The sequence below is a fragment of the Otolemur garnettii genome, unplaced genomic scaffold (genome assembly GCF_000181295.1).
Source record: "Otolemur garnettii isolate 467f Iridium unplaced genomic scaffold, OtoGar3 scaffold00077, whole genome shotgun sequence".
Lineage (NCBI taxonomy): Eukaryota > Metazoa > Chordata > Mammalia > Primates > Galagidae > Otolemur > Otolemur garnettii.
This window is the reverse complement of record NW_003852472.1, coordinates 7,916,080-7,933,103: the sequence shown is the minus strand read 5'-3', so window position 1 is coordinate 7,933,103 and position 17,024 is coordinate 7,916,080. Positions and strand designations below refer to the sequence as shown.

The following is a 17,024-nucleotide window of genomic DNA, read 5'->3' as shown; positions in this document are numbered from 1 at the left end:
GGCGCCGAGCCATGCATACAGTTTTTCAAGGGCTTCAGCTGAAACCCTGGAGTGTTTATCAGCACCCCACCTCCTTGGTAGGTTCTGACTCCAGGTTTCATCCAGTTGCCATTATGAGATTCCAGAGAATTCCCTTTCACTTTTTAGCTTCTTGGCTGTTGCTTGGTGTCTTTTCTTTACCTTTCAGCCTGGGCAGCTTTGAAAAAGGCAAAGACCTTTTGGGGAAAGTGGATCAGAATGAGGCTTCTTCCACTTTTCTTTTAGTAGTTTTTTTATTTTTTATTTTTAAACAAAGGCTTACTCTGTTACCCTTGTATAGTGGTCTGGTGTCATAGCTCACAGCTACCTCAGCACTTGGGCTCCAGCAATCCTCTTGCCTCAGCTTCCTGAGTAGCTGGGACTACAGGCTCTGCTAATTTTTCTATGTTTTAGTAGAGATGGGGTCTCACTCTTGCTCCAGTTGGTCTTGAACTCCTGAGCTCAAGCAATCCACCTGTCTCAGCCCCTCAGAGTTCTGGGATTGTAGGCATGAGCCACCGTGCCTGGCTGATTCTTCCACTTTTTGAAGGTTTCTTTTCCTTAGGATTTTAATCTCTCAAATACTGGCTGTCTTGGTAGCACCTGTCTTCTTTCTATGTGTGCAATGCTCTCAAAACCTATTAGACATTACTTCCTTTCAGCATTTTGACTCAATGCTACTTGCAAATCAGCTAATGTAAAGGTGACAGAGAATGTTCAATTCCCACCAATGCCATTCTCTTCTCTTTGGGCTCTTGGCCCCATTCTTGAGTTCTTAATTTTGATTCCATCTTTATTGCTTGCCAATGTGTGTTTTTGAATATTTTATTTCAGAAAAAGTTAAAAAAGCCATCTGTTACTTAATGATCCATTTCATTAGGAAACATTTTTCTCTTACTTTTATATATGGCGACATCTTAACTGAGTATGTAAACCCTAGATGAGACCATTTCCCTCTCTGAGTTCATCGGCTCATTTTCTTTCTGTTACCTAGTGGTGTACATACTCCTGAAATGCCAACCTTATGTTTTTCTTTGTTGATAACTTGTTTCTTTCTCGTCTAAATTTTTCTTCACTGTGTGTCATTATAATCTCTTCTTCTTGCAACAGAGTAAACCCTTAGTTGTTTTTATAAGGCAGTGACTGTGTTGCTCTTTTTGGAAGTACTACATATGTATTGCTTTGAAGCCAAATTACTGGAAAACTTTTTTCTCATTTTAAAAAATGAAGCCAATATTAAACATGTTTATTGAAGAACATCCATTCAGTAAACATCTTAAAAAGTTGATGTCTACTCAAACTGCTTTTCCAGAGTTAGTCAGTTAACAGACAACATTCAAATTATATTCCGTGCAAATACATTGTGTGTATATGGAATTCATGGACCAGTTTTCTTTTTTAAAAGTGTCACACATGTTGTTTTGCAATTAGCTTTTCCCACTTCACAGTATTTTTTTTTTTTGACAATTTTCCAAGTTAGTAAATCGTTGTGGTTATTTATTGCCGCATCACAAATCACGCCAAAACTAAACGATGTAAAACAACAATTTATTACTACTACTTCTTCTAGTTCTGTGGGTTGGGAATTCAGGGGGAGAATGGTGGGGATGGCTTATTTCTGTTCTACAATATCTGAGGCTTCTGCTGGGAAGACTGTCACAGCAGGGGCTGGAATAGCTTTGGACAGGGCAGATACAACTCTCTCTCCACCTCTTCCCTCTCCCTCCTCCTCCCTTCTCCTTCCTCCCTCCCCCCCCTCTTTCTCTCCCCCATCTCTATTTTATTCCCTTCCTCCTTTCATACAACTTCTCATGTAGCTAGCTCGGGCTCCTTATAGCATGGTGACTTTGGGGTAATTGGACTTCTCGCATGGTGACTCAAGGCTCTAAGAGAGTGTTTAAAAAAACAGGAAATGGAAGTTTCTTAAGTCCTAGGCCTGGAAGCTTGCACAAAATGACTTCTTTATCTATTAAAGAAGTCATGGGTCCTGCCTCGATTCAAGGGTAGGAAGCTGTAGACCCACAAATCTCAATGAGAAGACTGTTAAAGATTTCATGACCATCTTTAACTCACCATGGTAAAAAATTCAGCTTTGGCAAAGAATTATTTACTTTCTTCCAATATGAGAAATATCCACTAATATCCCTAAACCTCAAAAAGTCTCATTTCAGTGTGGCATCATTTCAGATTTGAGGTCTTGGGTCACATCATTTAAAGTAGATTCAGACAGGGGATGGGCTTCCCTGGGTGAAGTTCTTTTTGCTCTGAAGATCCGTTAACTCGAGAAACAAGTTATCTCTTCTTTTTTATTTTTTTCCCTTTGAGCACCCAATGTATACCAGCGAGGCAGAGAGCCATTTATAGGGGGTATTTCCCGTAGCAGTCACTGGTTCATAGCAATTCTGAAATCTAGCAAGGGGCATGTCATCAGTTTCTTAATTAGGGGTCAGTTCTCCTTCTTGGGAATGATTCTCTTGGCTTCACCTTTTGGGCCCCTGGTTCCACATTGAGCCCATTCTCCCTTTTCCATGAGAGATAATTCATGTTTGCAGCCTGTTTTTCCCCCATAAAGGGTCAAGGATTCAAAGTCCTCCTTTCATTTTGTACGGATTCATCCCTTTTATGTTCAAACTTTAAAAACACTGAAGGCTGTTCAAAGTTTAAAAACACTGTGATTCAAATTATTATCCATCCATTGAACAAAAGCCACACTTAAAAATCCCTTAGAGAACAGGCAGGTCTCTCTCTTTAGCCTAGAAAGCTTCTAAGGTCCAATGTCATTAAGATACTTAGATGCCTTTTTAGGTGTGTCCTTAAATATGTCTGAGGCTTTGCTAAGTGATTATATGACCCCATTTTTTTTTCTTTTTTTGAGCCAGAGGTTCACTCTGTTGCCCTGTTTAGAGTGCCATGGCGTTATAGCTCACAGCTACCTCAAACCCCTGCGGTCAAGTGATCCTTTTGCCTCAGCCTCCTGAGGGGTGGGGACTACAGGCACCCACCACAATGCCTGGTTAATTTTTCTATTTTTAGTAGAAATGGGGTCTCTTGCTCAGACTGGTCTCTAATGCCTGAGCTCAGGCAATCCACCTGCCTCGGCCTCCCAGAGTGCTAGGATTACAGACGTGAGCCACTGTGCCTGGTGCATCCTTGACTTAATCTTTACCCAGAGACCAGAATTTACTTCTCTGGACTTGAAAGTTTTTGCCTAGAAATACCACAATGAGAAACAGTGGTCCTTCTAACCCAGCAAGTCCTGGTTCCTTCCTATTTCCTGTCTGTTTCACTAAAAAGAACCCAGAATAGCTTCTTCTCTAATTAATCTCTCTCTGTTTATCTTTCATCATAGGCATCTAGAAAAATTCAGCTGGCATTTTCTATTTTGTACTTGGAAATTGCCCGAGTCAGATCCATGCGTTCGTTAGGTATCCTTTCCATTTGCTACGTTACTGCAGGCAGCAATTTTGCTAACGGTTATGCCAGGACGTGACCCTGGTCCTCCTCTCTCCAGCTTCGGATAAGTTTTCTCCACATTCTTCATGTTTTCTCCAACGATCGTCTGGAGGCTCTTGCAACTTTCATCAACAGTCTTTCAAGTCACTTGAAAGCTTTTGCCCACTGCCCAATTCCAAAGCCAGCGTTTTAAGTTTCTGCTACAGTAGCCCTCTGCTTCCAGATGACACATTTCGTTCTGGTTATCTGTTGCCATAAAACAAGCCACTCTAAACCCTCCAGCCACAAAGTAGAGCATGTGTGTTGTAAAGAATCCAATGCATCCTACCTTCCACGCTGCGATGGAATATACAGAACACTTTCCCCTCCAGCATATACTTACCCAGATGATTTTCTCTATTTCTGCCTATTTCAATTCAGAGTAAAAGGGATCCTTTTCTTTCATCACCCTCTACCGTTGGCTGTTTTGGGCACATGAAGTAAATGTATTTATTGGCAGTAAAACAAAAGGAGAGATGATAGGAGGGAAGAGGCAGAGGAGGGAGGGCCTTTGGCCACTTCAGAAAATGATGAGCGCTGGTAAGGTAGCAATTGTCTAGGTGTTTGATTTGTGTCACTCTGAGTCCCAAAGGTCCAGGCAAGGTGATAGAAGGAAGTTAAAGTCTCCTCCTAGCTGCTTCCTGCGAGGTGAGGGGCTATCTTGTTCCAGGTTAGAGAGAAAACTTATGCCAAATGCAGCCCCAACTGCCCGTGAAGGGTAGTATCTCCCATTCATTTTGTTCTATGTTGACTTTAGCCTCCATTCCGTAATTGTCATTTTCATAGGAAGGAGCTGACACACGCACACATACATCTATATTGACCATATATACCGAATAAAAGTTGGAGCAAGAGTAGCAGAGACCACAAGTCTGCAACTTGCTTATCCTGGAAGTCTCACAGTGGTCACAGCTGGTGAGGATCACAAACTAGATTAGGCATAATCACTGAAGCCTGCCATCCTGCTTATCTTGTTCTTGAGGTCCTTCAAGCTTGGTATCTTGGGGAAAAGAGCCTTGATTTCCCTCTCCAAGGTAATCTCTTTAATATGTTAACTACTTACTAATGATAAGAGCCAATGTTTGTTGAAAGCTTACTTTATGCTTGGAATTGGAACTGCTATTTCACACGATCACATTTAATCCTTACAGCAGCCTCATAGGGTACATACTATAATCAGGCCTATTTTGCTGATAAGGATGGTGGTATTCAGAGAGAACAAACCTCCTTCCTGAATTCACACAGGCAGTGAGCGAGGAAGGAATGAGAGCTTTGACCAGATGAGTCCCACACTGGTAACGTGGGTGACCTTTGCATTTTACCAGGAACTCCATGTGTGTGTACACATGTGCAGGGGGCTTTGGTGACCCAGTTGTCAATTGCTTACAGAGGTAATAGATGGGTAGAAGATGTAGTTTTCATTCAAACTGAGAGATCAGAGGAAATGATCATACAGAGATCCCACCAACTCTATTCATCTGCCTGGGACCCTTTTATGGAAACCTCTGGAAACACCTTCTATGCACATCTGTGTACTAGGTATATAAATTCAGCAAGTGGATCAAGAAGGTTATCAGACATTTGGAGATTATGGCCCACATAAGGGAATACAGTAATAAAGCAGGGTAATAAATGCAAAATGCTGAAGGTGTGGTACCTACCACGAGTGCTTCAGAGACTCAGAACCCACGCCCAGACTATAAGCCGAAGGCACAGACCCAGAGGGGACCTTTACATGCTGCTGGCTAGCAGGGAAAATGCCCAAACTCCCTTGGCAACTGCACCAGTCAGCAGAGAGGTGATTGCTCAGTTGTTTGGATGAGAGGTTTGTAGCAGCATTGCCTGCTTTGTTCCTGATTGGTGTGAGACTCTTCACATAGAACATTTCTTTGATTCTGGGAATTGGAGCCATCTGACCGGTGAGCGGTCCTTCTGCCACCTAGAAGGGCAAGAAACTGGGGGACCCAGGGAAGGAGGGTACCATATGGAAAACCTAGCCCGTTCCAGCCAGTGGGTTGTTCCTTCTCCCTTGGCGCACCCTTGGGAGTACCAGAAAGGGACTGGCAGGTGTCTGACTCTGTGATGGGACAGTCTGAGACCGATCTTGGTGTTTTAATTCTTTTTCTTGTCAACACAAACCTACGGTTGTACCATAGTCTGTATTCCGTCAGGTTCTGGGCACGAAGGGAAGCAGGCAGGTGGGGACGGGAAATGGTTAATGGAGACTTGAAACAAATACGTTGCCCTTGAGGCATGCAGCGATTCTCAACCTGTGGGTCACCACCCCTTTGGGGGTCTCCTGCATATCAGATATTTACATTATGAGTCGTAACAGTAGCAAAATTACTGTTATGAGTAACAAGGAAAATAATTTTATGATTGGGGGTCACCACAACATGAGAAACCGTATTAAAGGGTCGTGGCATTAGGAAGGTTGAGAACCACTGGAAGGCCAGGGAGAAAAGGGGTCTGTCGGGGTATGGACTCAGCAAAGGTCAGTGCCAGGGTAGGCTGCAGTATGCAAGATTTCTAGCTGACACCTGTGTCTAAGCGCCCTCTCGCCCTCATCAAATCTATTCGGTGACCTTGGGAGAAGTGGGGGCCACGCCCCGTGTTTTCAGGCTCCAGGGGTGTGGGATCAGAGGTTGGCGGCGGGGAGGGGGTGCCCCGCAGCAGTTGTGCCTCTCTTGATGGGGACAAGGGTAGTCACGCGGAAACCTTTTTCTCCGCAGTTTTGGGCACGGGTCCCTCCACCTCAGCCCCCGCTGTATCCCTGGTCGCTGGTGTCCCTGTGGCCCTAGGGTGTGGGCACCTGGGATGAGTAGTTAAGGTGGGGGCTGCTTGGGTGAGTTGCCCAATACCAAGGAGCAGCAGTTTGCTGGAGTTAACGTGGGCAGCTTCTTTGAGGAGGAAAGGAAGGAGCACCGACTGCCAAGCTCCAGCTCGCCCCCCGCGTGTCTGCCTGTGTGTGCAGTGCGTGTGTGTGTGCGCGCGAGTGTGAGTGCGCGCGCGCCGAGGCGTTCCTCAGGTTGCGCTGCCTGGAAACCGAGGGAGCCATTGGGGAGGCGCAAGGGTGGGGGTGGGGGCGCCCCGACCCTCGGAGCAGCCGGGGCGCCGGCGGCCGAGGCGAGCCCTGAAGCTGGGCTCCTGACGCGGGCGGGGGCAGAGCGGGAGGGGTGTTGCGGGCGGCCGCACGGCCCCGGGGGGCCCGCTGGGGAGGAGCCGGGGAGGAGGCCGGAGCTGCATGGAGTTTCTGGGGCGCGCAACTCCGGCGGGGCCTCGGCCACTAGGCTCCGGGGCGCAGCGAGGCTGCCGCGCACATGGGCTAAGCCCGCGCGGCCAGCGGGCGCGGGAGGGGTAGAGCGGCGCGCGGTGCCGGGGGTGCGGGGCACGCGTCCCCAGACGGGAGCAGAGGACAAGGACAGGGAGGCACGCGCCCAGATCGCGCTCCGAGCCGACGAGGGGCTCGCGCCGACCCCAGCGCGCGCGTGGGGAGCGGCCCGGGGGCGCCGAGGGAGCCGGCGGCAGCGAGGATGCCGGAGCGGGGACGCGGCTACCGGCTGGGGGTGTGAGCGAGAGGCTGAGCGCTGCCCGCTCGGCGCCTCCATTCCGCGCCGCCCCCTCCCTGCGGGCCTCGGAGGAAGCCCCCCGCGCCGCGCGGAGGCGCCTAGGCAGCCGGGCTCCGGGGCCCCGGCCCAGCGAGAGGTGAGTGCCGCCGCTGCCCGCCTGCCCGCTCGCTCGCTGCGCTTCTTCCCCGCATCCTCGCCCCTTCTGCACGGTGCCCGACTCTCGGCTGCTGCTGGCCCAGGTGTCCGGAGTAGGCGGGCGAGCGGCCGACAACGCCTCCCTTCCTGTACCTGTTGTCCCCGGCACGGGGCACCCACCCGGCGGGCTTGGGGCCGCGTGTGCCACCTCCCCCTGTTCTGGGCTCGCTGGTGGCCGCCCGCCCGGGGGCGTGGGTCTGGAGAAGGGTGTCCCGGAACTGTGCGGGTTGCAGGCTGGGAGCTGCTCGCCGAGACCCCGGCGACCCTGGCTACCGGACTGCGCGCCCCCGACCTCGGGCGACCGTACGGTGGGCAGGGAGGGCAGGGGATTGGGAGCCGCATCGCAGCTCAGGTGGGAGCGCCCGGCGGCATCCGGCGGCATCCAGGTCTCCGGGAAGCCGGAGTCATGGCGATAGGGGAAGGTGGGAGGCAGGGTTTCCTCCACCTTCAGCCCCCAGCGCGGGTTGCTCGCCCTCCTGGGCGCTCACTCCTAGCTGCCACCCGCCATGGGTTCACGGGCCCTGGGGCACAAGGGGTAACTGGGGAAGCCTCCCGCAGCCCCCCTGGGACCTGCCCCCTGGAGTCCAAGCAGGATGCTGGGTCCAGCGCCGGGGCAGGGATGGGGTCCGTCTTTCCCAGGAGGGCTGAATTTACCCGGTTGCCCAGCTTCCCCGGACTTGCTCGACGGGGAGTGAACTTCCTGAGACTTGGCCCGAGGGTGCCTAGGCAGCAGCAGGTAGTTCTGGGCTGGCCTCGGGGCGGGGGCCGGGGCGAGGGCAAGCAGGAAGGTGGGCGCCCCACCCCGACGTGCTAGGGGTGCGGAGTGTGCACGGAAGGGCACGGGCACATGGGCTCAGCTCCTAGTCGCGGGCCACGCACGTGCTTGCCGGCCCTCGCCCCGGCGTGGTTTCCCACTGCTCTCGGCCCTTGGTAAAGGCGTGTGTGCGGAAAGCTCCCTCCTATTTGGGTTGAAGCCCTTAGCTCCGGGTTAAACGGCACCTGCAGTTCCTTGGGTGTCAAGACTGGGGCGCCATCCCCGGGCCCTGAGGCTGTTTGCAGAAAAAAAAAAAAAAGAAAGAAAAAGAAAAAATGATTATCCTGGGCTCAGGGAATAGCAGCTTAGTGCCGGTTGTGTGAGGCTGTGAAATCTGTTTAGTGGTGATAATACCTACATTCTGGAGTGACCCAGAGCAGCCTCGGCAAGACAGTTGAGATGACTTTCCCAGAATGGGGAGGTTTCTGCCCTGTGTGGGTCCAGACGTAGGAAACATTTGTGCACATATAAGAACTCACGTACTAGTAGCATTTCCATGTTCTGCTGCTTTAACTGCTGACTTTCCATAGGAAAGATAAAGTATTTTTCAATTCAGGCATCCAAGCTTTGGAAAAGATTTTAAAGACATTTGGTGTGAAATTGTCTTGAGGCTAGACTTGTCTTTCAAAGAAGTGGACTCCAGCTGTCTTCCTGGGCTTGGTGGTGGCTTTTATTTCATTGTTGTGGGATAGGTTCTGATTTTTTATTTGCTGCCTATGTGTATGAGGCTTTGAAGTCTAGTGGCATTTCAGACCTCTCTGTCACCACACCCAGTTTGGGAACCCTTTGGGGTCCAGGAGCAGCCTAACTTTGCTAGTTCTTTAGGCAATCGGTGTGCTGAATGCCGGGAGGAAGCCTCTGCACTGTGTTTCCAGAGTGCCTGGCCTGGCCTGGTGGAAGCCCAGTCAAGTGGCTCTGTGCTCTGAGTTCACTGCCTCCGAGGGGGCTTTTCATGGCAGCAGCTGCTGAAGAACAGCTCCGTTTACCCAGAAGCTGGTTTCCAACACTGAAGTTAGTTACTGTGTGTATCCAAGTGAAGTAATGAAAACAAAAGTCTTTGGAAATCCTATCCCTAGGATATTTGATTGAGGGAGAGCTAAATCCTCTTAGAATTGTTCACCCAAATGTCACCTTTCTCTGAACTCTGAAAGTAACTACTGCCAGTAACCAGGCCCTTCAGCGATGGTGCAGGATTAGGGCTTTTGAGAAAGAAAATAATTTAATTCAGCTGGATCTGTTGAGAAACTGATGGGCAAGATCTGCTGAGGATACATGACACCCTTTCCTCTGAAAGGGGTTGGGGTGAGTACTGGGATAGGGGGGTATGTGTGACAGCTGCTCTTTGTTGAGTTTAACATTTATTTCCCCAATGGGAGGCTTCTGATCAGTCCTTAAATATTGGGAAGGGTTGTGCTCCCATTTATAAATTTCTTTTCCATAGCAAGTGGCCTTTGCGGGGACATTGTGCTTGCTGTTGGTGGCTGGCCTAGAGGGTCGCTTGTGAGTTGGCCCTTAAGCCTGTTGCCGTCTGCAGTGGTGTCCTTACTGCTCTCCTATTTGACAGCTCGTGCAGTGCTTGCTGAGTGTCAGAAGGGGGCACTAGTTCTTATTATGAGAGCAAGTCTCCTGAATGTACTTTGGGATGCAAAGGCCTTTGAAGACCCTCTTTATCTAATCTAGATGTCTGAGACCCTACTTTTGTGCCAGACCCTATCACACATGTCAGCTTGTGTAATCCTCGTTTTTCATCTTCTGAAACTGATGCTAAGGGAAGTTCAGTGACTCTTGAGGCTTTGCAGCTTGTAGGCCAGAGGCAGGGTTATGATTTGATTCTAAGAAGCTGAGGTTTCCGATTCTACGTGCAGTGCTCTTTCCACACTGCTCCCTTGTGATATGAAATGTGTTTTAGTAACCTTAGTAATCTTTCACTTGCCGTGCCCTGTTAGTGGAGTCAGACACGTAGCGGGTACCCTGTCTCTGTTTGCTGACTGAAGCTAGGCTCACTTTCTCCTTCCTCATTCCTGACGAGGAAACTCAGGCACAGAAAGGCTGTGACTTGTGAAGTTGGTCTGGGGAGGAGGCAGAACTCCATACCAAAACCCCGCCCTGGGGCCATGTGTAGGTGTGAGTGCAGACTGGTTTGATGATAGGATTCCCTTTCCCAGTGTTCCTGCTCTGTGCCCACATTGATGTGAGATAGGTAGCAGCTTTGCCCTTCACTTCAGGCTTAAGCTAATATAGTCAGAGGGTCTGAACTGTCTTTTGACGATTGCTAACTATTAGGCAGTGCAACCAGCAATAGCCCCTGATGCTTGTTAAAACAATGTCAGTCCTGACTCTTAAGCACTGATCCCATCCTTTAAGTTGAGCAGAGCATTGGCTGATTCCTCAGAATGCTCAATTTGAGGGTAACTCTGAACGTGGCTAGAAAGGAGGAAAACGAAAACACAATTGTGACACCTTGAACCTGGGGTTTGCAAAGTGAATTATGTTTTTAATCACTTAACACCTAACAAAAATTTATTCAGGGACTATTATGCAGTACCGATAGAAGAATGAGGATGACACAGTCCCCGTCCTCAAAAAATTCACAGATTGGTGGGAAGGGCAGACGGTGTGTTAGGGCTGCACATTTGTGAGCAGAGATGGAAGGTAGTTAGGCTAAGTTGGCCGTGGTGTCAAGGATGAGTTTAGAGGATAGTTAGGAAGAGGCTAGTTTTGAATGGGTTTTCCAGTGCAGAGGAGAAGGTGGGCAAGAGCTGAGAGGTCAGAAAGCACATGGGAAGCTGCTGGTAGTTTGGAGTTCAAGGTTGAGACAGAGAGAGACAAGAGAAGAGACTGGAATGATAGGTGGGTCCCTTTGGTCAGGACCAGGGGCTCAGCATTTCTCCATGAGGGAGTGGGTGGCATGGTGAGATTTGGCTGGGGACTGTGTGGAGAATGGATTTGACAGTGAGAGACCATAGGTGTGGATACTAGCAAGGAGAGGCCCCAAGCAGGTGTGAGGAGACCATTGTGGGGAGTATGGAGAAGGAGGAATGGGTTCAACAAGCATTTAGGGGAATTGCCAGTTAGGGTTCTCGGGTTGCAAGCAACAGAAACTAACTCTGGCTAACAGTTAAACCAAAGTAGAGAATATATTAGCAGTAATGATGGAAACTCACAGGATGGAGGGCATGCTTGAAGAGACAGACTTGGAGCAGGCAGGAATTGCCGTATGGTCTCTCTCAGGTGATGCTAGGGAAGTAAATGATCTCCAACTATTTCCATTATTATTATTATTATTATTGTATTATTCTGCTGCTTTCAAAATGCTCAGAGGACATATCTGAATGGCATAGCTCTGCAAAGGTCATCTAGATGGGGAGAGGTCATTTTCCGAAAGGAAACTGAAATGACCTTGCCAAAAGACGGTGACATAGATGTTGGGCATGTCCTCTACAGGAGGGAAGATCGACAGGACTTGTTAATTTGTGTAGGAATAGGAGAAAGGGACAAGTATAGTGTCACCATTGGGTTTCTGGTTTAGGGAGCAGGGTGGGGAAGAAATTAGAGTCTCGCCAACACTACATAATCGGTGTGTTTTCCCACTGGCAGGGCCATGGGCAGCTCTCCATGACCAGACTGTAGCAGAAGGTGACAACCTATTTTAGAAAGTCTTAGGAAGGGGCTGTGTGGCTGTAAGACCTCTTTAAGTAGGTTACTTTATCTCACGCTCCACAGATCTGGACACCTAGAAACATTTTCATTCATCCAGCTAATATATTTTGAGTAGCTCTGGTTCAGGTACTGGGGAAAATGGTGACTTAGAGACATTTTTCTCATATTCTAGTGATGTAAGACACAATAAAAATATAGAAATAAAATGACAGGATATAATTGAGACAGATGAGGGGGTTACTTCAGATGGACAGAAAAGGTCTTACTGAGGAGCTGTATTTAAGCCAACACTGAAATGACTGAAAGGATAAACTGGGGGAAGATTTGGAGAAGAAATTTTAGGCAGTGGGAACAGCCAGTGCAAAGGTCCTGAGGTCAGAATGAGCTGGGCACGTTAGTGAAAAAGGAAGAAGGCTGGTGTGACAGGAGATGAGTCCAGAGAAGTAAGGGCGAGTTCATGTGGGATCACTGTGTGGAGTTTGGATTTGAGTTCAGATATTAAGTTTGATGGAAGCAGCTGGAAGGTTTTAAACAGGTGAGTGACATGATTTAATTTGTCTTTTCCGAAGCTCACCCTAGCAGCTAGGCATTCTGTGTGCACCACCTTAGTACAATAACGTAAATCTTTATCCACTAACTTGTAAAATAAAATGTAGTGTTTAACAGTAACAGATGGAGAGAAAATGCTTTGGTGACCTTAATTTAGTGATTTCTAATGTACCAATTAAATGTGGATACAGACAACACTGCAATTACAGTATGATTTCAGTTCTGTTTAAAAAACACAGTACAGAAGAACAATGAAAAGAAATGGACCAAAAATGTTAACATTGCTTGTCCAAAGGTGTTGGCATTAGGATTTTTATTTTTATTTTTGCACATGAGCACACATTTCTTTTATAATTGGAAAAGATTTGTTTTGCAGTGCAGTGATGATCACAGATGTCCTGAACGGAGTGTGGAGAGAATCTATCTCCTGAACATTTTTTTCCCCTACCACTTTATTTCTGAAACCTTAATGTTAAAAATCTGTGGTCCTGGTTGAGTCATACAAGAGGTTCATTTTGCCCCAAATGTCCAATGGGTGGCTCTGTTTAATTTAAGACATGTTTCAGTTACAAAAGTAAACATTCTTTAAGAAAAAGAAATTAAAAGCAATACAGAAATGTTACATAAAAAATGAAAGCACCTCTCTGCACTCTCATTCCCAAGACCAGGAACATTTCAAGTACGTATATTGTTGGATTTTTCCCCTATGCATTTCGAATACCTACATCTAAATGTCACTGAATATGGGATTTTGCTGTAACAAGTTACCCGACCTCCAAATTACTCTCCAAATTCCTTCCTGTAGATCTTGAAACCGAGATGACCTTTCTCCCCTTGAAACAAGTTATTAGGAAACTTCAACATCTAAGTTAGCTGGGAGAAAATGAATCTTCCCTTTTTAGTATTCAGAGTGTTTACGGAAAGCATAATTTATACTTATGAAGAATAGAGCAATTAAATATTCATTAAAAGCTCATTTCTGAACATTTAAACATTATTGCTATTGGAACCCAAAAATTTGTATCATGATTACAAATCACTTGAGCTTTTTTCATTAACAAAAGTTAGACAATGTGAAAACTTAGAAGTGCAAATTAGGTGGCTTAGCTAATTATTTTGGTGACATATTTATCACAACAGAATATTATCCTTTGAAAACAGGCAAAGAAAAAGATTCAGTGATCTGGTAGAGCCATTGATATATTTTGGAAGAGCCGATCTCCACGTGGAGCAAAGTCTGCCTCCTGGTCTCATCGTCCAGTCTCAGTTCGGGGGAATTCACTGCCACAAACTCAATGCCACAAACTCAGTGCCACAAACTTTAATGTAACCAAATGGTGTTGGATGGAGTGGACTCTCACAATGCAGTTCAGACTTACTCCTATCTTTCCTATTCATTACCTTAATCAAACTCATCCTTTCTTGGTGAAGAGAAGAATGAACATGTGTTTAGAAGAGAATGATTATAAAGGACGAGAACACAAAATTAAGGGGGAGCAGAATCCTTGGTCAGCCCCGTTTCATACATGGGAAAAAATGAGGAGATTACATGGCACGTGTTCTGTGAAACAGGGCCCATTCCCCACCCCAGCATGCTTTCCCCTACACTCAGCGGTGGCTCTGTGTTATTAGAAACCAAATTTATTTTAGTAAACCCAAGAATTAGGAAAGCACTCTGAACCTGATGAAAAATGGGAGGGTGTTTGAGCTGTTCATTCATTCAGTAAAGTGTAATCTGTTTGTGTACTGATAACAGGCCTAATTACTGTGTAAACATTTTTATAGCTTGGTAAGAAAGGCTCAAAACATCTGTACTGCACATGGATGGAGCATTTCAGCCTCCAGCATTCCTAATGCTGGTTTAGAAAAACCAGTGGCTCTGTTTTTTATTCTGATCTGTGGCTGCTGATTCGTTTTACACACATACACATAAACACACGTTCTGAATCCAGTAGGAAGTGACAAATAATGGTAGCGAAATTACACAGTACTGACCAGGCATCATCGCCACTCTGGCTACTCGTGTTTCCTCCGTTTTACAGATGAAGAACCAAAGATGCAACAAGGTTCAGGCACTTTCCCAAGGTCACAAGTTTGTAGTTGGTGGATGGAAACCCAGGTGGTTTTGCTCCAGAGGTAGGTGACCCAGTAGCTCAAATCTCTGTCTTCTCTGTGCCTCCCAAGACAAGCAGACTTTCTGCAAGAAAGATCAGGATCTGCGTTTGTTAAATCACTTTAAGTACTTACATCACTTTTCACTTGGGCAGACTCCCAGATGTGGAGTTGCAGAGCGTTCTCTGCGAGGGTATTGCATTTTCAAGCCTGTTTTGTGGGTTGTCCCTTCCCTTCCTAAGTTACTTAGTGGTAGCCGGTCACAGACAGATCGTCTGTCCTCAGCTGAGGCTGCTGTTTCTCTTTTCCTGCCAAGACCCAGTCTTCCAGTTAATTGCATAGAGGCTACTCTGCTTCTGAGCTCTAGTAGGTTCCAAGTACTGCTGGCTTCTGACTTGGCTTCTGTATTATCTTTAAATAATTACTGAAGTTCTCTAATTTTTGACATCCAAAGAGATAAATGCTTCTATCCAGCTTTCAAAAACCCAGCCCAGAACCCACTGGAGCCCTCAAAAACAGGGAAGAAACACCTAATTGCAAAGGAGAGAAAGAGAGGGACAGAAAGAGGAAGAGAGAAGGCCAGAGCTGACGGTTTGGTTTCCACTCCCAGGGAAAGAAGGGGGCTAGCAAGGGGTAGTCTCCAAAGGGACAGCACCTACAGGAGGCAGGCACTGACTGGGATTAGGGAGCCCATCATAAATGAGAAGTCCAGAGGGGATGACCTTGATGTAGCCTTGGGAAAGGATGGGTACAGGTGGTCCAGACTTTAACAGAGGGAAGTCAGCTGGCCTTGGATTTGAACGCTAGAATCTGAAGTGGAGATTTTAGTTCAGTGGTTTTCAAACTTGGGGGCACATTACAACCTCCTGGGGAGACTTTTAAAAAGTTACAACACTGTAGCCACATCCTACCAGTGGTGGGCCTGGGGATGGGACTTTGAGACCCAGGGCCCCGGAACAGCATTTCTCAAAAGGACGTGCCTTCAGCTCACCTGGGGATCTTGTTAAACTGCAGACTGTAAGCATCAGGTCGGCAAGCAGGCGTTCCTAACAAGCTTCAGGGGCTGCGTGGTTAAGAGATGCATTTTCCTGACTTCACGTGGAGGGCTTCCAGAACTACTGCCTTTTCCTGAGATTCCTGGCAGATGGGGCTCATTCGGTGCAGGATTAGAGAGCAAGGTGCCAGGACATCCCACCCTCCTACCTCAGAAGCAGCCTCTGAGTCCTCTTTAGAGGGTCACTTTTAGAACCAGTCTTCAGGGTGAAACTTACTTTTTTTTTTTTCATTAAATCATAGCTGTGTACATTAATGCAGTCATGGGGTACAATGTGCCGGTTTTCTATACAATTTGAAATACTTTCATGAAACTGGTTAACATAGCCTTCACTGCATTTTCTGGTGGGACCACACCTATGGTGCATTTTAGTAGATGTTACATCTACTAAGTGTAGAATATAAATGTCTTATCCTTCAAGAGCCATCATATTCTCTTGTCCCTGGTGAAAAGACCTGATTTATAGAGTGAGAATCAGGGGCTCAGAGAGCTGGAAGGGACCTTATGAATCATCTAAATCACTTAGTTTAATAGTGGAGGAAGCTAGACCCAGAAAAATTAGTCCAGAGTTGTAGGTCTTCAGGGCAGAGCTGCTCAGGAGGACATGTGTAATAGGAGGAGACGTGGGGAGAAGACACCCCACTCTGCTCTCAGGGGTGAGGTACAAGAATCTCTGGAACCAGAGACTTCCAGAAGGGCTGTGGGTACAGTCACGTTTAAGGGACCTGTGAATCGAGAGATGTCAGTGTTAATTATTCCATCCCCTCTCTCTCCAGACACCCCATCAACTTTAGTTAACTACGCAGGAGCTTGACGAAGTTCTTTGCTTCTGTGGTTGCATTTGACACCTTGACAGATGTTCCGTAGCATCTTTCCAGGTGGAATGCTGATGCAGGCTGCCTTACTTCATGCAAAATAATTGCATTCACCATTTGCACCCAAAATATTTTCTCCTGCCGTCGAAACAACACTCGCAGCATCTAAGTTTCTCAGTGTCGTGGTGAATGTGCTACACTTCTAAGTGTAGCTCTTAATTGATGTTCTTGACATTTATCACGCAGCAGCCGTGGTGTGTTCAGCCTGGGATGACTAATACATTGTATTTTGTTGGATCCTTTCTTCCTGCCTTTTCAACTTAAGGCACCTGTTTCAGTATGTCACTGTTGACAGGGAAGGTTCCCTGCCCAGGTATTTGAGTTTTGTAGACTGACTTGAGATGAAGACAGGAAGTGTGAACCTCGGGGACATAGACAGACCTTTCTCAGGGTGTGTGTATCAAACCTTTAAATCAGAGAAGACTTAGGGGGACACGTGAAAGTTAGCAGAAAGATTGAGATAGTGTAATTATAGCTAATGGTTATATAAGTCCTCCTTTTCAAGCACTTCACGTACCTTCACTCATTTATTTGATCATTTCAGCAACATTTTTATAGATGAGTCTCTCTAACCACAGAGAAGTCAAGTGCCTTGTTGAAGGTCACACAGCAAATGAGTAGGGAAGTTTGACTCAACTTAAGGCACCAGGCTCTTATCGAACTAGGCTAGGCTGCCTCTGTAGTTC

At 47.1% G+C, this 17,024-nt stretch overlaps 1 protein-coding gene across 3 annotated transcripts in view; it reads left to right on the top strand.

Annotated features, from left to right (window-relative positions):
• Nucleotides 1-17,024, top strand: part of CALN1 (calneuron 1) — a 501,474-nt gene that overhangs the window by 76,482 nt on the left and 407,968 nt on the right. The window contains exon 1 of one of the 3 annotated variants that reach the window (XM_003794211.1): nucleotides 6,931-7,215. The exons of the other annotated variants lie outside the window; for them this stretch is intronic. The gene's annotated coding sequence lies outside the window, so the exon portion shown is untranslated. Of the gene's footprint in view, nucleotides 1-6,930; nucleotides 7,216-17,024 lie in introns of those variants that run through there. 3 annotated transcript variants of the gene reach the window in all.